General features: G+C 38.8%; 2 long non-coding RNA genes across 2 annotated transcripts in view; both read left to right on the forward strand.

Annotated features, from left to right (window-relative positions):
* The window catches only part of LOC137861204 (uncharacterized), a 185,047-nt gene that overhangs the window by 39,787 nt on the left and 122,854 nt on the right, over positions 1–22,406 (forward strand). The window lies entirely within an intron of this gene.
* The window catches only part of LOC137861205 (uncharacterized), a 45,086-nt gene continuing 31,169 nt past the window's right edge, over positions 8,490–22,406 (forward strand). Inside the window, exon 1 of the long non-coding RNA XR_011099467.1 lies at positions 8,490–8,632. This is a non-coding gene — a long non-coding RNA (uncharacterized lncRNA). The remainder of the gene's footprint in view (positions 8,633–22,406) is intronic.

The raw sequence follows: 22,406 nt of genomic DNA on the forward strand, positions 1-22,406 counted from the left end.
GTTTGCAGATGACACCAAGCTAGGTGCGTGTGTCGATCTGCTCGAGGGTAGGAAGGCTCTGCAGGAGGATCTGGATAGGCTGCACCGATGGGCTGAGGTCAACTGTATGAAGTTCAACAAGGCCAAGTGTCGGGTCCTGCACCTGGGGCGCAATAACCCCAAGCAGAACTACAGGCTGGGAGAGGAATGGTTGGAGAGCTGCCAGGCAGAGAAGGACCTGGGAGTGATGGTGGACAGTCGGCTGAATATGAGCCAGCAGTGTGCTCTGGTGGCCAAGAAGGCCAACGGCATCCTGGCTTGTATCAGAAACGCTGTGACCAGCAGGGCTAGGGAGGTGATCGTCCCCCTGTACTCGGCTCTGGTGAGGCCGCACCTCGAGTACTGTGTTCAGTTTTGGGCCCCTCGCTACAAGAAGGACATCGAGGTGCTTGAGCGGGTCCAAAGAAGGGCAACGAAGCTGGTGAGGGGCCTGGAGAGCAAGTCCTATGAGGAGCGGCTGAAGGAGCTGGGCTTGTTCAGCCTAGAGAAGAGGAGGCTCAGGGGTGACCTTATTGCTCTGTATAAGTACATTAAAGGAGGCTGTAGCGAGGTGGGGGTTGGCCTGTTCTCCCATGTGCCTGGTGACAGGACGAGGGGGAATGGGCTAAAGTTACGCCAGGGGAGTTTTAGGTTAGATGTTAGGAAGAATTTCTTTACTGAAAGGGTTGTGAGGCATTGGAACGGGCTGCCCAGGGAGGTGGTGGAGTCACCATCCCTGGAAGTCTTCAAAAGACGTTTAGATGTAGAGCTTAGGGATATGGTTTAGTGGGGACTGTTAGTTTTAGGTCAGAGGTTGGACTCGATGATCTTGAGGTCTCTTCCAACCTAGAAAATTCTGTGTGATTCTGTGTGATATCTATACGGGTCTTTGAGATGTAGGTAGGGAGCCTTGTCTCTGCTTCGGAGTCAGCGCAGAGTTATGGAGGTTTTATTCCACTTCGCAGTTCACTTAATTGTTGATAGTGTCTTCTGGCCTGTGATTTCTATTGTAAGTGTTTATTAGTTTTATGAATATTTATGCAGTGTATAAGATCTCATAAGGAGATGCAAACTGTTAAAAAAAAAAAATAGTTCAAGATTGAGTATGTACAAGACAAGCAGAGGGAATATTTTGCTTGATAAATTCATTTTGAATTTGCCATGGATCAGAAATTTAAACTGTTACAGTGATAAGTGTGCTTCTGGTTCCTTGTTATTATAAAATCCATGAAAATAAATAAGTAAAGTGGTACTAGCAGATTAAAACAATAAGAGCTCTCATTGTGGTCTCTAAATCTTGAGCAGAAGGTCACCTGGAATGACAACCAGCTTTTTACAGCCTTCTTTTCTTTTCTCTATTCTTTAATTTTCCATTTTTAATATAGTTTATTCATTTTTTCTTTCTTTAGTCCCTGGACTGCAGGTAATAAAACAGACAAATGATCATCTGTTTCCCATTGCTTTAACTTTGTTAAAAGATTATTTTAAGAAAACTGTTCCAGGATGTTTCGTGTCTCTCTTCCTGAGTCTGAGGTAAGAACTTGTTCTGCTTTGCAGCAGTATAAATCCAGGAAAAAAAAAAAATCATGTGTTTTAATTCAGTTGCATTAGTGCTGTAGAAAAGTCTGTCTCTCTCTCAATTGCTGGTAGCATCAAAGAGTCATTAGAAGAAAAGTGGAAGGAAATCAAGTATAGGAATGGAGTGTTTGGGGTTAGAATAACATGAGCCTGGGAAGTGCGTGATATAACAATAGTTACCTTCTGTCTGGAGTAACCAAGTAATTAAGATAAACAGGTTGGGTTTTGTTCTGTATGAGTGAATGTTTTGTGATGTGATCTAAGAAGGCAATTCTTACAGGATTCATAGCTATATCTTGAAAGTGGTACACCTCAGCAAGGATGGGGAAAGCAACTCAAACTTCCTTCTTTCCCATGGGAAAAAAATGCATTTCTTATGGAAAACACTTTTCCCCCTTTACCGGTGGTGTTAAAATCCACTGTATATTCAATATATGATTCTGCTTTTACTTTCTTTGTCATGCAAAGCTTACTTACAGTTATGCCTTTCTGGAGGAAAGGGAACTTTATCCAGTTACAATTTCTCTTCGTATAGGTGTTCCTTTTTCTGGCTCTGGATTTAATGGTGTTTTTCTTTGTGTTTTATTTATGTGAAGCTCCCACCTTTTTTTCTCAGTCATATAAGTTTTCAAATAAGATTTCACTGAGCTGGTATTTTTCTCTGTGTATTACTTACCTAATGATTTTTATTACTTTTTTCCCTTTAAACCCAGGTTCAATAAATTTTCTATTTCCTAGTGAATATAGAGAATTTTACTGATGCTTCATAGCCAGAGTAAGTTATTGCTTTAACTATGATGCACCCAGACACCCCTGAATAATGCTCAAATGCTACTAGGGAAACGTCTAGGGGAAAAAAGCAAATGCGCAAGGAATTTCTAGAAGTCCTGATGGGTGGAATAGGGTTAAGTAAAGATGTGTTTATTTCACATTTCTTTATAAGGTCAGTGTGTCAGGTTGCCTTTGTTTTTAACACGCTATTGAGCATTCGGTTGCTTTTTATTTGCACAGATTGGTCCATGTCTGCTTAGAGCTTTAGACTCTAGCTCTGATTAAAACTTTGCTAACAGTTATTCTAAGACAAAGTGAAGTAAAGCCACCCGTGGGCTTTCCCTAGAGCCCAAGGACTGAAGCTGCTGCAGCTCCTTGCAGTTCAGTAACTGGGCAGACTGGCGTCTTTTATCGGTCTTTTATCCGAGCTCCCCTTTTGCAAGAATTGTGGTTTCTAAAGACCTTTTATATTCTTAGTGGGAAGAACAAGGAGCTCTTCGTTTGGCAGAGGAAGAACCAGCACAACTTAGTTCTGAGAAGGTCAAATTGTAACCTGTGCCTGCAGCATGTTGTTTTCCTTCTGCTAAAAGATTGTGGTCTGTGGAAGGGTTGAGTCAGCTGCTTCCTCCCCACTTACAGCCTGTGCCATGTAGCCCAGGTGATCACGCTTGTGTTTTACAACAAAGCAGTGACCGGAGCAAAGTGTCACTAGCTCTGGCTTCTGAAAATCCTCTCAGGGTAGACACGTCTGTTGTCTGGCCCGAACAGCTTCAGATCTATGTGATTTTTTAATGTAGAAATTATAAATAAAAATGAGGGGAAAGAAGATTAGGTTCAGTGCTACTCTACCTTATCCTTCCATGAATAAGACAGGTTGACTCTAGTCTGCTTCAGAGAACCTATTGAAGAAAAATTTGTAATGTACCTCCTGTTTTTTTTCCTGATTCATGTGAAACAGCACCAGGATTGGATTAGGGTTTTATTTTCTTTCTTTTGCATTCAGAAAGAATCTGAAGTGTAACATTTCCCCGAAAAAAAAAAAAAAAAAAAAAAAAACGAAAAAAAATGCATAGCACAGATTCCATCTGTTTTACCTGTTGTCAGAGGTAAACACTTTCACATACGCTTACGTATACATACTTACATATGTCAACACACGTTAACTGCTATCAAGTAATTCCTTCTTTTAATTTGATATGTGAATGGATAAAATCACCTTGTGATTCACGATAGTCTTGTTCATTTAAATACTGTATATAAAATGCAAGCAAGTATCTATATGCTACTGTATGTTTGCATACATAATTACTACAGCGTTACACACTGCTACTATAGCACCAAGCATGTATTTCAAAATACATTTTGTTTGTAAAAGTGTGGAATTCTTTACTGAATCCACATTTAAATAGCACTTATTTTATAAATTGGTATGAATCCCTGAAAGGTTTTGAAGTACATCCAGCTTTTAAAATCTCTCTTCACGATTTGTCAAAAAAAATATTCTTTTATCTCCAAAGATGATTGGAGTAGCTAGTGTAATTTAACCACAAATGTTGCTGTTATATATCTTATAAAATAGGAGCAAAATTCCTGAAGTTGTATAAAGCTATTCAAGAAAATCTGCAGAATTATTATAATTTTCTATGGATTACACAGGAGTTTCTCTCAAGGGAAAGATGGATTTTTTCTTTCTGGTTGAATTCTGATGTGATTAGAAACTTTTAGGAGACATCACTGGGATTTGTTAGCTTGCCAATCATTTACATAGGTGTCCTAACATTGTGTGTAATGTCCTTGGTGTGTCAAGTAGGAAAAAAGAAAAGTGAAAACTGATTTAAATCAATATTATTTTGTAACGTGAAGGTATGTATTTCTCATGCTCTGGTCAGATAAGAGGCTGCAGGGAGAAGGGTAAGGTTTACCCTGCTTTCCCTTCTACATATCTCAAGCTTTATTCCCCTTCCAAGGATGTATTTTAAAAGGGGTGGGTTTCCTGGCTTGAACTGCCAGGTGCTGGGAATAAAGAGAATACAGTGGCAAAACTGGGAAAACATACTAGTAGTATAAGGGTAAATAACCTCAAATCACAGGGCATTATTATGCCTGTGGATTTCTTTCAGCAAAATTATCATGTCCAGAACTGTGTTGCTGCAGCTGTGCTGCTTTCAGTGTTGAGCTCACTTGAGGAATTTGTGCAGAATTTGCCATTCTTTAGTGTAGGAATGACCAATTTTAGATCTGCATTTTTTAACATGTCAGAGGCTTGCAGGATGAAATTCTGTTTTATCTCATGCACTCAACTTCAGAATGTCCCAGGCAGGACATAATAGCTTCTTATCTCTACCGCTTTCTTCAATGGGATTTTGATTTGAATGAAAGCATGATGCCATTTTGGCTGAGGCAGCCACGGAATTAATAGGATTCACATGAATTTCCAGAGTCATTTCTGAAGTTGTACGCTGAGCTGTGAAGGAGGCACCCATCTGCTTGTGTTTGCTGCTCTCAGCTGAAAATAGGACGAGCACTCACAGCACTGGCAAGAGGCATGTGGCTGCAGCCTGTCCTGCTCGGGCTCTTCCAGATGATCCAGTCAATTTTGGGTAGTGGATTAGGGTGACGTGATCCTGCTCTTTTTCTTCTGATACAGATTTTCTTATGAAGGACTTTTCAACACACGGTGGGACCAAGGCAACAGTAATTCCAGTCCATGCAAAACTTCAGTAATTTCAGTATTTTGCCCCAGCTCAGAGCAAGACAATGAAAAAATAAATAAATTTTAAAAGACTGATTACATTCCAAGTTTATCAATTTCTAATGAAAAGTTTCATTGAAATAAAATGTTTTAACTGTCTTACAGTAGGAATATTTAATTGTATTCAACTTACTCAAAATGCTTCATTGACTGTGAGCTTTTAGTAGACTTCAACAGGTTTGTGCCCCAAGTTCAGGGAGAAACATCAACCCACTCAAATCCTAGCAATTGCTTGGAGCACTGGATGTCTCTGTTGGGTGTCTAAAAATACCTTTTCAGTACACAGGTGATATAATGTGCCTCATTCTTCCCTTTGTAATGGAAGAATTGTGAGATTCTGCCTTGGGAGAGGAAGTGGCCAGAAGGCTATGCAGTGCCAGAGTGTTGCCAGGCAGCTAGAGAGGGAGGCAGAGGTACATTAACGCTGGGTTTAAAACAAAAAAGGCATTTTCTGTGAGAACTTTATTCTGATACTGACAGGTGTTGCTGTAGTTACACAAAAAGTTTGTTTTACTGCAAAGGCTCTAGGTAGTGGTGGTTTCATTGCTGCTGTCTAACAGAAGCTGTCAGCTGCAGATGCTCTGAGACCCTTTGGTGCCCACCCATCACACAGATGCAGTATTGCAGCATCGTGAAAGTTTGGTTTTTAGTGCACATGCTTTGAGATATTGGCGCCTCTTCACTTGTGCCTAGCACTCTAGCTTTCCGTGGGAACCGGGTCAGAAAGATTATTGTTGTGATGTCTTAGTGCACTAATGATGCTTCCTCCTGAGTGCTCCTGTTAAAGGCAGCTCCATTTCCTTTGTTTTAAGCTGATGGGCACTGACTTTGTCAGCTAATTGTATTTAGCACTGTTTCTCAGGGTACATTTGTACTTGTGTTTCCCTGTTCTTTCATTTTTTTTTTTTTTTTTTTCTGTGAGCCAACTGTTTGAGCAGCAAGTTTCTCTTGACAGGGAGGGAGGCAGGGAGCTGGGTGCTGACCATGTAAAAGCAGAGTCATTGCCAAAAGAGTGAAAAGGACAGGGCGTTATCATTTACAGTCAGAGCAAAGCATTCCCCTGAGCATAGTGGGGATGAGGGAGAGCGCTGATGGGAAATAATGCAATAGTTTGTTTAATGAAATAACAGAAAATGAGAGATGAGGAGATACAGCTGGTAAATGGATCTAAATCATGAGGGATATTGATGCCAGCGGGTAGGACAGCCCATGACAGTAATTCATCAGTGGTTGCCACTGGTATGTGCCATGTATTTATATGGTCGCTGCGCTTGAGAGCTATTGTCCCCCAGTGTAGGAAAGCAGCAGCTCCATGGGTGTGAGAATTACTGCTTCCAGGAGAAGATGCTGCCATCCAAGAGTGTGAAAAATTACTCAATGGGATTAAGGACAGCCCAGCTGCTTTTATCTGGCTTTAGTGTTATTGCTGAAGAGAGGCTTTTTTCTTCTTTTTGTTTAATTCTTAACAGCAAGTTTGATTCAGCAGTGGGCTTTAGATGTATTCACTAAGGTGTTTTGTGATTGCATTTTGTTTTCATCTTGATTACTTACTGTGTGCCCCTGGAGCCATTTTTGTATCTTGTTGCTTTCAGTCCTGCCTCCGTCATAGCTTGAAAAGTTTCTTTGTATTTATCTCTTTATTTAAAGGAAGAGCAGTAATGCAGGAAAACGTTAATGATAAGAATTTGGTGTAGAGACAATGCTGCCTTACCATCCTGCTTTCCTGTTGTCTAGCACTGTTCCCCTTTAAGGGAATGTATTCATTTATTTTGTGATGTTTTGTACAGGTAAGAAAACATAAGCCTAGTCTCAGATCCAGTTCCCTGTTTTCTCACAGATTTCTATTTGATTTTCAGCTGAACATCTGGGCTAAGTCAATGAAAGTAAGACACAGACTCCTCTGGGAAGTATGGCCTTAGCATGACATTCCTCAGCTCTCTGTTCTTTAAAAAGAAACAACAATATTACGCCGTTTCAAAGCACTGTTGTAAGAATAGATGCATGGAGAGATTTGAGATGCTCAGATACTACATGAGCGTGAGCCATGCAGGATAGGCTTTTAGACATTTTGTCTCAGCTTGTGTCTTGTAACAGATTTCTGATAATTAGGTTTTCTGTTCTGCCGCTTTTTGATAGGGTTATTACCTGTCTGTCATTCTTTTCTTTGTTAACAGACTTTTTTTTTTTTTTGCCCTTTTCATGCCTTCTAATGTCTTTTCCAATTGTCCCTTACTAATTACCCATTTAGACTGTGTCTTGCTGAGCTGAAGTCTGCTGGGAAATTCTTTGGAGTTTTTCATATTTATTTACCTACCAGTAAATTGTTCTTCCTTTGCTGATTTGATTAAGGTTGATTCTTTGATCATTCAGCAGCTTATTACATTCAGGGGCACTTAGATTATATTTAGCAAAATCAGCATGTTAAGCTTCAGATTCCTAACAGGAGCTGGTTTTCTGATCCTGTCATTTCCTTGGATATTCTTTTGCTGGAATCTTTTACTATGGCAATAGCTTTTTATGTTTTTTTTTTTTTTTTCTTTTTTTTTTTTTTTCCTCTTGTTCATTAAATGTCTTCTCCTTGAATAAAATACTTTCAGAAAGCTTTATTTATGCTAGGATTTTTCTCTGAGAGGTCCAACACAATGACACTATTTACTCAGAGAAGAGGACACAGCTCCATCATTGTGGGGAAAAGACAAGAAAGCTCAAGCAAGCCTGCAGCTGAAGTTGTCTGCTCCATTTCAATTTGAAAGATTTGAAGAGGAAGATGAAATGGGTGGGCTACAATACCAGAGTTACTCCTGAAGGCATGAGCTGAGTTCAGCAGATAGTTATGCTATTTAGAACTGCTCATTTTTTTTTATCCCTGGTGGTGTACACTTAGGAAAATTTAAACTGTTTGCAGTGTTTTGACATATCTTCAAAATCTCCAACAGGAGCTACATCTAACACTTGGTTATAATTATAACACAATCTGATCTATCCATAGGATCTCTGTTCTTCAGGAATTCAATAAATAAGGGAGACTCTTGAGTCCATCACAGTCTCACTCTTTTGGCAATTATTGGTTTTGAAACTGCAGATAACTTCAACAGTCACCAGTTTTTAATTCAAACCATTTTCTTTCATTACTTTTTTTTTTTTTTCTCCAGTTTTTGCTGCTCAAAACCATCTCAATCTTGCTATAAACACATCTTTAAAAATGCATCATGTTAGTTACTGTTGAGAAGGAAAAATTCTTAGGGTTGGTACCAAAACCTAATTTCTTCTCCGTTGACTAAGCTTTACTTATCACCAGCTTGAATTATCTGCAGGTGTTGGGAGGCAGCCAAATCTGCCCTGCCCAAAAATCTGCCCTGCCCCAGATCCTCAACACCACCTAAAAGTGCTGCTGCAGGAGAAAGGTCTCCTTCTAAAATCCAATGTGTGAATGGAGTGGTCTAAACTGGCTTTAAAGGTCTTGGGTGCTCGAGGAGCACAGAGGTGTGCAGTGATGGGCAAAGCAGCAAACCTGTAAGTCTTTGTTGTCTGAGTGAATAATGTTAACATCATTTTGTTTTCCTTCATACGCAGCAGAAATGCTTCCCTTGAACAACTGTAGGGGAAATTCATTAACAGTTATGTAGCCCTGAAAATGCAAAGAAATATTTACATATATTAGAAGCATGTCTTATTGGTAGATGAATTTTTCTTTGTTCAGACATATGACAACCCTCTCCAAATATTGTTTTTAGGTTATGCCCCATTCCCAATTCAATATAACATGTCTGTGAATTGGACTTTATATTTCTTTCTGCTTCATTTGCTGCTGTGGGCAATGAGATTGGTGTGTTTTCTGAATTTTTTATATTAAGTCTGTAATAAGGTGGCCTTCTTCAGGTTCTTTTTCTGACAATGATATTTGTCCTTACATTTCCAGTGTCCCAAAATGCTCATAGAGCCATACTGATACCATTTTGCTTTCTATTCTGTTCTGTATTTATACGCTTCTTTAGGGCACTATTATTCATGCTCACAGGTTTTAGTGTTACATTTTTGCTGACAACTCCCAAATCTGTCTTTCAGTACCTACTGACCCAGTGCTGGCTCTCCCTCTGCTGTGTGATTGTCTTTATGGTATTATGGTTTGGACTAGATGTCATCAAATCTCGCACTGAATGTAGGCAGGAATGAATTGTAGCTCAAAGAGCTGTCTCAGTAGCACTCTGTATGTCTTATTCGTTGGTAACTTAGATACCTGCTTGCAAAGACTTACTTGCTTTACTGTAAGATACATAACATGAATACATTATTATAATTATTAGTGTTTCATCATGGAGGTCTTAATAGCAATTATGTGTTACAGTAGATGGTGCATAATCATCCATAACAGGACCTTACAACATAATTCTTAAATTAGTCATGTTAGGCAAGTGGAATAGATCCACTGGATAAGGACACTGATCAGGCAGGTATCCCAGTAATATTTGCATTTGTATTCAAACAGGATGGACAGAATATTTCGTATCTTTAAATTTCAATAAAAGCTTCCTCTGCCTATTTAAGACAGTTGCACTGCTATTTAGTTGGTTTAAATCAAGACACCCTAATTACTTTCAGAAAAGCTCTGGAAGTTGACCTCTAGATTTCAGCATGCAAGGACGTGGGATTTCAGGCTGTGACTCCAGCTCCAGTGCCTCATTTGTGAGGTGGAGAAAGGAACAGGGAACACCATCAGATCCCACACAGCTATTGTGGTCAGCAGACCCTGAAATGCCAGATGACTTGATAGCTTTGTATTGAAACTGGACTGAGTGCACAAAAGCTTAAAGGGAGATGTAAGTCATTAGTCACCCACTGACCAAATGAGGAGTCACAGGAAAGAAAAAGAATAAGTCAAAGTTTTCATAACAAGGACTGCGGCGTAATGTGTATGTAACAGACCAAATAGTGAGAAGACACAAGTCTGGCCTTTCCTTGCTTTGGCATGCTGGGTTTTAAAACTTTAAACTTTTAGCGTGGAGTTTTTGGATGCAGTATGTAAGAAGTTGTCTTTCATGCTCAATGGAAGAGTAACTTTCATCTGTTGAGGAGATTAGCTCAATATAAAACCTTAAATAAGTTCTTTCAGGAAAACTTTCTGGGTTAAGCAGCTGAAGTTACATGCACCAAAGGAGAGGTGGCATCTGCAAAGTCTGGCAGAAATACATGTAAAACCAGGAGCTCTGAGGGGAAACGTGACCTGAGATTAGAGAAAATTACAGACAGCTTAATGATATGAAAATAGATTTATATCATATGAAGCTCTGCGCAATATGCTTAAGATGCTTGACAATTAGTTGAAACTGTAAAGGGCCATGAAAGATTGCCTAGAGCACACAGGTCACTGGGACTTCATGTTTTATGTAGAGGCAAGGTGGCTGGTTCTGTATGGCTGTGCACAGTCATTTAGAAAGCATGAGAGAAGTTTCATGAATGTCGCTTTTAATTTTTATTTTTTTTTTGCTTAAAAAAATCCACTCTTTTAGTTTGTAATGCTGCGGTGATTAAAACTAAGTTCTACTTTATGATTTCCTGTGTGGTTAAATTCTGAGTAGGTAATAGTTTTCTTTAAAATTTTAACTTTGTTTCAGTCTTTGCCCTTATCTTCTCTTCTACTGATCTGCCTCCTGTATCTCTGAAGCCTGTATTGTTCATGGAGAAACGTAATTCCTTATCTCATCACACTTCTATTGAGAGATCTCTGCTGACTTCACTGAAAAGAAAGGATTGATTTAATGCTTATACCCTTTGCTTGCATAGTAATTTGCTCTGTCTGGGCGTTCTCTTTGGTTTCCTAAGTCTGGGTTTTACATCCTGCTCCTTTGAAAAACAGATGTTACATTCCTATGCTTCATTTGTCTGATCTTTTAGGCATGTACTTCTCCCGAGCATACAAGTTTTCAGGATTCATTCAAGCACTAAAATCTTTGAACAGAGTTTGCAGAGCAGCTTCAAATACATCCCCTGTCTGAACAGCAATGACATAGAGAAATATTTATTATCCAAATGCTTATTCTTAAAATGATGAGTATCTTTACTAGTAGTGATAACCTGATGGATAAAGGTACCTAAAGACTCAAAAGGTGAGAAGTTCAGGTGATTTTACATACTTATTCTGAGAAAGCCTTGAAGGGCAGATGTTGCACCTTGCAAGAATCATAGAACGGCTTGGGTTGGAAGGGACCTTAGAAATCATCCAGTTCCAAGCCCCTGCCGTGGGCAGGGATGCCACCCACTCGATCAGGTTGCCTGGGGCCTTGTCCAACCTGGCCTTGGACACCTCCAGGGATGGGGCATCCACAGCTTCTCTGTGCCACATGTTCCAGTGCTTCACCACCCTCAGAGTGAAGAACTGTCCTTGCTATCCACATCAAAACCTGGAAGGGTTGATACGCGTAAGCAGATTGCAGGAAGGCAGGGGAAAGCCATTTAATGAAAAAGCCTACAGAAGAGCTTTTATTTCACCAGTGACAGTGAATATCACTACCTGGAGGTGTCTCTGGGTGGACCAAGGGCCTCACTTCAAGGGGACATGGATCATTGGGAGGTTCTCTTGCCTGTTTCTGCAATAAGGAAATGTTACTGAACGTTCAGCCTTGCTGATGACATTATAATCCTTCTCACGTTCTTTGATTTTATCTTTGGATATGTTTTCATTTACTTTTTGTCTTCTAGCATGTTTGTTTAGTTTTCAATTTTCACTCTGTATTCCCTAACTAGATTTTTTAGAGACTATCTGTGGCTGCACATTGTTTACAAGGAAGATGTTGAGCAAGACTTTTGCCATCTTAACCTTCAGTTCTCGAATGTTCACTTGTATTGTTCCAGAGTTAGTTGCTTAATGAGACATCTTCAACCACACAAGTTTAGCTTTCATCATTTAAGACTGAACATTGGCCTTCCCTGCAAAGCCACTGTAACTGAGCCAGTTCTGGTTGTTCTCAGTAGCTGGAGGAGCAGAAACCTCCCCAAATGGCAACAAAATGCACTGCTCTCTTCAACTTGGCCTAAATTAATTTACTGCTGTACTTAACACTTTACTTTCTCTGAAATAAGTTATAGCCCCCGGATCTTAACTCCTAATTAATTGATACTTTGCGATTACCAAAAACTGTAATAACACACTGAACATTTGGCTGCTGAGAATATTCTAAAACGAGTGCATGGTAATTGTTTGCAAGTCCATGGAATTTAATTAAACTGTGTTTAAAAGTCTTAGAAACTGATGACTGAGAATCAGCTAAATAAAATGTTTACAAATGGGCACATAAATATGCATATGAAGTTAGGAAGCAGGCTGTTTACAATGCTGGGCTCGTCTGTTTGCAAAGGCAACATCCAGTACAGCATGTCTCTGATAATTACATTTTGGCTTAATAAACACAAACGGGAAGGATGTTTATTTTTATTTTTAATTATGTTAATGCTTTCTTTTTTTGATGCATCTCACTCTAATATGGTGCACGGAGAGTTGTTTAGCTTTTATATTTTGGGGAAAAAATGTAGTTCCTTGATTTTCAGGGGAGTGTTAAGAGAGAATAAATTGTTGTCCTTTGTGTAATATGTAGGACACATTTCAAACCTCCTCTCACCCCGTGAGAACTCTGAAAGGCACACCGAGTTGGTTGTTCATCAGACAGATGTTTTACATTTACACGGCAGTTTTCATTCCAGAATAGCCATATTTGTGTCTGAATGTACATGTATATATGTTGCTGTTATGGTCCCCCAATGCATCTTTTCTCTGGCTGTGCTTATGTACACTTGACAATATTGTAGCAGCATATGCGGACATCTAAAGCTAGTGTTTGTGTGCCTTCCTGGCTGGTGTAGCATCAGCACCAGTTCTCCAAGCCAGCCCTGGCCCCTGAACACCCACGGGTGCTGACCTGACCTGAACTCCGTGCTGCCGCAGTTCACAGATACAAGCTGTTGGCTGTTTGTGTTTACTGCAGTCTGATGTGGTAATTCATGCAGATGCACCTTTTGCCCAATTTAAGGATCTTCAGCTTAGTTATTTTTTCGGTGCAGGTGAGGTAAGGGTCTGCATCAGGCCAAGGAAGGGTCTTTGTTTTTCTTCTCCAATTTTTCTTTTTGGCTACACATTTGAAAGAAATAGGGGGAGGTAAGGCTTTCCACATGCTTTTAGTAGTGTGTTTTTTGACAGTTTTTAAAAGCTTTGCTAAAAGAAAATAATAAAATAAAAGCAGGACATATTCATGGATTTATCCATGTATATTGGCTTTCTGGGTTCAAATTAACTTTTTCAGAAATGTCACAAAACAGTCACAAACTAAATGCAGTTCTATTCTGAGTAGACATCTTTTGTTGCTTGGTTATATTTCATGAAATAAAGACATTTAAATCACTTATTTCAAGACAGATGTATTAAGGGAGAATTTTACAGTAAGAAAAATCAGTCTTCTGAAAAACTCATAATACTCTTCAGCAAAAGGAAATAAAAGGGAGCATGAGCTTCTTCCTGAAGAGTTTGGTAGTGTCACAACTTATGTATTTGCTATGCATTATTAGGTAATAGGGTATTGTATTGACCAGTTTAAGCTGAGTATGTGGAAGGCTAGCTAGAATCTCAAAAATGGCTCATTTTTATCCCCGCCAAGTTTATTGGAAACATTTTTAGCTGAAGTAGATTTTTGCTATTCTGCAGGAATAACCATTTGATTTTACTAATTTCAAGACACTCGAAAGCAAGTAGGTTGCTGGACAGTGAACACTAACAAAATAAGAAGGAGCAGTGTCTCCCCATGCAACAGCCAAATGCATGCATGTTATGGATAAGACACTTCTACTGTTGCTTTGCCATTAGCATGCAGCAGTCTGTCTGTCTTGGTTATTTCTCAAGCTGCCAAGAGCAACTGACCTACCTAAAGTTTAACAGTGTCTGTACATGTTTGTGTGTGTGCACACATAATGTGTACATATTTAGAGAGAAACTGCTGTTTTTCCTGCTTCTCATTTTTTTCTGGGCCTCCTTCCTAAAATATTAAACCACTTCCATGTCTTCACACACTGGTTCTGTATTCTCTTGACTCATACCCCTCCATCAAGAGCTGCACAAATAATGTATGATGTATCAATGTAGTAATCTGATTAAAATTTTTTTTTTTTTACTTTCCAACACTCTCATGCAAAATGCATGAGGAATGAACAAATGACCACTCCAAAATGATGGGCAGTAAGGTCTGTTGCCATAAATTGCAAAGAAGGGCTGAAAACCTGTGTCAGGGAAGCTTCGGTATTTCTAGAGTCCCAGTGAGTTCTTTGCTCCTGTACTAGAAACTGCAGAACTAGGCCAGTTCAAAAACTGCCTAAAATGTTTTGGCAAATAAAATTGGGTACTGCTGTTTACTATAGATCTATTAAATAATGTACAAATGTATTCACAGGAAAATAAAAAAAAAAAGTTGTGGTTAATAATAGTACTATTTCCAATTTTTAATGAGGCTCCTCAGGGGCATAGCAATGCATAGTGGTATATCTCATTATCTCATTAGAAGACTTCGGCTTGCATCAGGAGCAATTTGGATTAAACCAATGTGTTTTCTGAATCAAAGGACCTGGCTTCAGCAAATGGAGGGAAAAAAATTTCTTGACGCTTGTTATTTTTCATGGGTTGGGTAAAAATTAGTTTCAATTAAGAAATGAAACTCATGCAGAACTGGGGCTAAATGATACAGTTTTTTGTCATAAGCATGCAATTTTGGGCTACTTATACCTTTACACTAATTAAGAATTCAGATTTCTTTTTTTCTAGTATGCTGTTGACAAAGATGTGTGTTCACAAAAACAAAAAAAAGTAGAAAAAAATGCATAGTGTTGCAGTCCTTGCAAAGCACCCACTGCAACATGAGCAGGATCCTGAGCAACTTTCTAACTTATTTCTTGTGAGCCTAGCATGCTGCTTTCCTGTGATAATAAGGCTTAAAAATGGAGGCATAGCTGTCCTGGCTTCTTGTAGACAATTCCAGTTATCCAATGGTAGATATCAGTAGGTCACTTTAAAAAAAAAAAAAAAAAAAGAGAGAGAGAAAACATGACCATTCATGCTATGTGAGTGGTTGCTTCAAAAAGTTTTTTCTCTTTGTTGGCCTCACAGATTATGAAGGGTCTAACCCTGGCATCTATTTTGAAACAGTGAAGGGTATCAGGCCATTATTTTTTTTTAATTTGCAGAGGGGTGGCACACCTAAAGCATCTTATTTGTCTCATGTTTGTGAATTAAAAAAACAAAAGACAAAACATTGCCTGCTGCTGTGCTTGTCACTCAGCTGCCACATCCTTATCTTGTTCCCAGTGTTATGGGTACAGTGTGCAGTTAGTGCTCCTCTCCTCGCTGAATTGGTGGCCTCTGAAAAGTGGCCGTTGTAATTGCATGCTGTGGTGGGATGCAGAGGTTAAGTGTGAAGCCTTCGGGTGACTGACAAAAGCAGATTTCTTTCAGAGGCACCTCTTAAATGCAGCTTGGGGGAAGGGGAACAGGGTTGCTCATCTACTATGGCTGATGATGGATATTGCTTAATATATCTGGTAGAATAGGTTTTTCCTTTACACAAGGGGAATTTTTATCTTTTTACAGCTGAGAGCACTGTGGCATAAATGTGCAGCAAACGGTGAGCTGCAGAGAACCCACTGTCCCTGTCTGCTGGCATTTCGGTCCTGAAAAAAGCCTCTCATATGTCAACAGCAAGAGTGAATACAAAGAAAAAATGTTTACCCTTTTAGTTTACTTTATCAGCTCTATCGATTTCTTGATGTAACGTCCCTAAGATCTCTCTTTTAGAGAGCTGCAGAGCCACGTGTGCTTCAGGAGGCTTTGGGCACGTGCCCTGCTGGAGCAGCTCTCCCTCCTGGAGCTCAGTGAGAAGCACTTTGTGCATACACTTGTTTGTGGGGAAGATGCTTGGAAATGAAACTGTACCTGCCTCCTCCAGGCTAATGCAAGCAGATGCATGTGTTAGATAGCATTTTATTATGCACAGGAAATGTAGCCCGAGTATTGCTCCTACAGAGCCACAGCTGCCTGCTGTGGCTCCTGGTTTTCAGGGAAAAAGAAGGAAGGTTGCAGACACAGGATAAAAGTTATTTTGTGCAAGTGTTTTTTTTTTTTTTTTTTTTTTTTCCTTTAGCAGCATTATTGATCCCTGTTTCACTTCTCACTTGGCCTCAATGTGCACTACTAGATCCAGGAGTGCTCGCTGCTGGCCTCGCTGCAGAAATGCACTTCTCCTTCCACCCCCCTTCTAGGAGCTTGTAGAAAGAGTTTTGCTCCTATTTGACCTCTTGAAAATGCATACTCTTGCTAGGAAAAATAAATAAAAAGAAAGCTGCATTCTTCCTATTCCATATGCATATTGTACTTTTATTACTGTTTCTATTAAAAATGGTGATCCTTATGTTGTTTAAATACTTTAGCTGTGGAAGAATGAAAGAAGATATTCCCCCCAAAGAAGTTTCTGTAAATATCCAGTTAAAAGGTTGGTACAACTATGGATATTGTAAAAATATTTTCTATTTTAAACATTTTCCTTCCAAGAAACTCAGACTACACGTACACAGTTTGTCAGATGTTTCTTCTATGAAATCAAGGATACCAGAAGTATTTTAAAAACTGCATGCATAATAAAATTGCAGCTCCCATCACCAAAATGCAGCTTTCTTGGAGGTAAAAAGATAACAGCTAGACAGACATCAGAGCATATCAGGGAAAATAAAACTTCAGCATTTTGCCTAATGACAGGAGATTCAAGGGAGCTCAGTTACGTTAATAAATACTTCTGAGTCCCTACTTCATGGAAGGGAAGCTGAGAGATTTACTTGTGAGCCAAGGCCCATGTTTAACCCCTATTTCTTCAAATATGCTCTTCTGATACCAATACCTACTCCTGACTGCTGTGAACATATCAAAAAAGCTTAAAATTCACTGTCATTACTTTCCACAGCAAGTTTTGCTCTTTTTTCTTTGTCTTCAAGGATTAGCTGAACCAAGATCTTGAGAGACAATTTTTGTAAACATTCGACAGGGTTTTGTCTTTTTATTTGTCTTTTTTTTTTTTTTTTTTTTTCTTGTGTAAAGATCTCCTTAGGATTCTGCTTTGCGGTCCAATGAAGAAAAAATAAAACTGACAATCATGGGGAAAGTTGCTGATTTTCAGCATCTAGATCCAGGTGGCTTCCAGAGTTGTGCTGCCGAATTTTTAGTGTAGCAACTCTCATGGCAATACAAAAGTAGTTAATCATGAAAATGTTTAAAATTATTTTAAATCCAGAGATTTAGAGTCTTCCGAATTTACTTCTTTAGCCGTTACCTTATGGGATTTTTTCAATAGCTGTTGGAAGCTCTCATTTGATAAGTAGTAGTCTATTATTTCCATTTTCTACTTTTTTTTTTTTTTTTAACTTCAGAGGCTCAGGATCAGGTTATAGAGATTGGAGATAGAAGCACTGTGATACTGTGTTATTTTTGTCAATAGCAATCATGGGTAATGAGATGTATCTCTAAGTTTCATTTGAATTTTAAAAGGCTTTTAAAGTTATTTTTAAAACTTCATCACAAGTGTCTGAAACCAAAGATAAGACAGTAAGAATATGACTTTATTGGAAACTATGATTTTGAGATAACTAGATAAAAGGTTTGATTGTAAGTGGAAGAGTGATGTCAGTGTCATGCTAGAAATCGAATTAGTGTATGTAAATATGCAGGTAATTAGACTTTTTGGTGCTATTAATTATTTCAGCATTTCTTGCTGCAATAATGGGAAAATATGTATTGCTTTCACACTCTATTTCAGTTCTGCCAACTAATGGTTTCCCTTGCACAAAAAAAGGTGATAAGGAGATATTCATTGTTTGCTTTTCACTGAGGATAGGCACTTACTGTAATAGGTTTCTACCGGCATATTACTGGGCTTTGTGAAAAGACAAACAGTTTTTCCTCTAAATCGCCAGTGGAAAATACTTGTCAAGCACTTTCAATCGTGTATTTTTGCCAGTATTTTAATGATGACAGATATAATATTGCCATTACTGTGAAAACAATTTCTACCAGAGAGGGTTTTTTTTTTTTTTTTTTTTTTTTCAAGAACGCTTAAATTCCTTCAAGAGGAAAAAAAGTTATTTGCTCTTCCTGAGCCTGGCTGAGTCTTCGGTGGTTGCTGGCTTGAGGGACAAGCCTGGGGTAGCTGCATCAAGCATGGAGAGGGTGGGGAGGGAGCCTACGGGGTTCGCTGAGAGGAGCCTCTGGTACTCTATACATCGCAGAGTGCATGGACAGATTTGTGTATATAAGTACATATGTATCAAAAGCCGTATATAACCCACTGTACCATGATGGAAACTCTGCTTCTGTATTTTACATACAGAATGACTGAATTAATTTATCTGTGTTTTGGAAATACTGAGCAATGACACAGCTTAAAGTACAAGACTAAAATAATTGTGTTACTACATCAATGTTTCTGAGAAAAAACAAAAAAAGCAAACAAACCTGTGATGATAAACTGGAATATGTTGCTTGAACTAGCTGATGCAATGAGGGAATCCAGCTCATTAATAACCGCAGCCCCATCAGAAGTTAAGTGCACACGCAGTAATAAGCACACATTCTCTGGCAGACAGGCTTGCACACACAAATAAAATCTCCATATATTGAATATACACTTGAGAAACACTACATAGCAAATGCTCCAGTTGCAGTTGTATGCTGCTGAGACTCTGTTGCAATTTAAGGCTCAATCATATGTTCTCTGAGGAAACCCACTGATACCTAATTACAGGAAGATTACAAACGATAATGACAACATAATGAATTACAGAACCTTTATGACTTACTAGCACAATCTCCTGCTGTGAATCAAGACATCTAGATGAAATGCGAGGATATCTTTCAGTGACATTTGCTCATCTTTTCCATGAGGAGTCGAAGGGGAATTATAAAATTGCATATTACTTGTTTTATGATAATGACACAAGTTCTTGTGCTTGGTATGTTTTTATGAAGTTGGAGCCAAGAATATACTAATATTGTGACATTTCCTAGCACATACCATCTTTGTTGGCAGCATAGTATCTTACACTTGAAGAGTTCTGCATTTTGGATTTCTATACATCTGTGGCCTTATATTTTTACTTTGTCCTATTCATGGTCCTTTAATTTATCTATCTGGCTTTGCTGACGTACTCTACAGATTAAAAACATTGAAGTTGTGAAGGAAAGGGGTTATTGGAGCACTGTCCAAATGCTGAGCGTTACACTTCATATTGATCCTCTTCCTTCCAGTTACTACTCCTTGGGTTTCAGATGTGGTGCTACAGCCATATGTGTAACAATCATGGCTAGAAATCTTAGCTTCGCTGAGACTCTCATTTTAGTTACAAAAAGTATTGTTGATTTTAATGAAGTCATATTTAACCCCTGATATGTCCCCATGTGCCTTGGCTGTGACTCAGGCAGGACTCGGCAATTTTATAATTGTGCCCTGCGTACAGTGCTGAATTCACTTCTGACTGAAACCTGGAAGGGCTGATTTTCAGTCTGAGCAATTTAACCTGGATATCCTTAATTGTGTAAGGGTTTATTAGCCCCTCATCAACAGTTCAAAAATATCTGAGCAGAACTAGATGCTGTGGGTATCCAGGACAGAATTAGTTTCAACCAAATGAAGACACAAATCATCTCTGAAAGACAAAGTACAGGCTTCTCTGTGGAAGCAGCAAAACAGTTTCAGAGGAACTTGCAAGGAGTGTTTACTTAGTGTTAAAATGATGTGTCATCTAAACCGACAAGAAATGTCACAAAACCACAGTCAATTTAGAGAAATTTTATTTGTTTACCTCATTAAAAGTCAGTATAAAACCAACGTGCCTTGCCAATATGAGAAGAAAGAAACTTCATGAAAAGAGTCTATTGAGCACAAGTATAATCCCAAATGTCCTCCCCATGTATGTGTGCTTAGAGTTGTAGCAAATGCTCTGGATTTTCCTCTCCATGGAAACTAATATCTTTTGATAAAAATTGAAGCCCTGAAGTCTGCTTTTCAGTGAAATGATATTATTTTCTTGTAGAGATCAGACCCTTTCCAAGAAAAAAATAGTCCTGTAAACCCCCCCTTTCCCTAAGACCTGTTGGAAAACAACATCAGTTGAAACTTTGCCCAACCCTATTATTATCAGGTTTAGTTCTATCATTTGGTTAATTTATGCTTTCCTCTGTGATACCTGGTAGCTTTGCTGGAGCGCTTGTCCCTGTCTTTGTGCGTGCTGCTCAGTGCTGTTTCTGCCCAGTGACTCGCGCCTATTCTCATCACTGGAAGCCAGCTGAGGGGGGGTAAAGCTGCACGCTGGCTCTTGTCAGGCATTGTATGGAAATTACGCAGCCCGACTTGAATTCTGCTGTGAACAAAGTGAGAACTGAGGAGCTGGTCTGCTATCTGGAGATAACCTATAGTGGAGCTGTAGTCTTGGCATCAAAGAGACTTTAGATTGATGTGATTTAGATAAACAGGTTACCAAAGGCTCTTTCTGGATGCACTAAAAAATCCTCTGAAATCTGTTCCAGATCTAGATACTGGTAGATTGTAACTTTTTTTAAAATCTCTGATTTTTTAAAATAATCTTGCTCAGTCAGTGCTGTTTCAAACTGCCTTTGTGGGGATTGTGGATGATATACTTCGGATAAAATTTAGTTTTGAATTTTGAGAGGAATTTAAGATCAGCATGTCATTTTAACATTGTTAAAGCAACGCTTCCAAGTTGCTGATTGAAAGTGTTATGTCATGTGTATATAAAACTACGGATGAAGCTAAAGCAATTTCTTCATGGTCAATGAGCTAAACCATCTTGATCTGAACAATCTGAACATTTTTTTTTTTTTTTTTGGCAGCAAAAACATTCAAACTGTAATTCTTAAGGCTTGGGCCTTCTGTTATCCATCAGCTCTCATAGTCATATGGCCTTCTTCCTTTCTCTCCCATACAGTGAATAACAGAGTTGCTCTGACCTTGTTTCAAAGTATGTTTTCTGCACCATGAATCACCACTCTCTTCTGTCCTGAAATGAAATTTTCTTCAATATATGATGAAAACGTAAGGCCAGAAAGCTTGACTGTCTCTTCACTGTTGAGCAGTGTTTTGTCACTGTCCCTTCGTTGAGCCCAGTGACACCAAGGCAGCTCGTGCATTAAGCAAACCCCAAAAGCGCTCTCAGAACAGTTAACTGAAATTGGATTATGAAGAAGGGTTAATTTATTTTTTGTAGGTCTTGAATGATCGTTGTCCAAATATTAGTTCTACACGCTGGAATTCCTGATTGCTATGTTGTCTTCACCTGCAACTGTTATAGCTCAAATAATATTTTTCCCTTTCCTTTAATTGCTCTGGTGTTAGTCAGAGGGGAGAACAAGACAAGATTAAAAAAAAAAAATCTTTACTAGTGTAAACTTTTTTATGTGTTATGTGACATCCAGTTTACTTCTCTTTTCAAGAAGGCTGTAAATACTGCTGTTACTGTTAGAAAAATTTGACAAAAATTACAATCAAAATGCACATATTATGACTGAAAAAATAATTTCCTCAAGACAAATTCATAATGAAGTGAATTGCAAAGAAATCAGATCGTCCTCTAAAGGGAGTGAACATATCTAGTTTAAAAAAAAAAAATCAAAGTAAAATAACTCACTGCTCACTAACCTAGCATGTTCCTGGGCTCAGTTTCTGTAATTTACATCACAGTGTGCTGCAACCATAGTCATTAAGCTGGCTGACATTATATGACTGTTTCTTTTCAGCAAGTGTAATGCTTTCCCCAGAAAGCAAATAATTACAACCAAGCATAGATTTTATTCACAGGCAGGGGAGCCTTTGGCCAGCAGCAAGGCCCATTGCCAATGACCGAAGATGACAGCAGCCTTCTGAGCTGCCTGCATCTGCAGCTGGAGAAGGTGCTGTGGCCATCTAGCTGGAGGCAGAGAACAAGGAACAGAACTTGGAAGAGAGATGGATTAGAAGCGCTTTGGAAAGCCAGCAAGAAAATCAAATTGGAGTTTGAAAAAATATGCAGGCAGACAGGGGTCTTTAGGGTATTTGAAGTAATCAATGAAGCCATGTAGATAGGAAGGGCTGGGCTCTCTTTTTTATGAGTTGGTCCACGAAAATTTTTTTTTCTCGGCATTTTTTGAGTGTGACAGACTTAAATGAATTGTACTCAAAGAGTACACAGAGTTAGAGTAGTTAATACACAATATTCTCAAAAA

The sequence above is a fragment of the Anas acuta genome, chromosome 9, assembly GCF_963932015.1.
Source record: "Anas acuta chromosome 9, bAnaAcu1.1, whole genome shotgun sequence".
In the NCBI taxonomy this organism is placed as follows: Eukaryota; Metazoa; Chordata; class Aves; order Anseriformes; family Anatidae; genus Anas; species Anas acuta.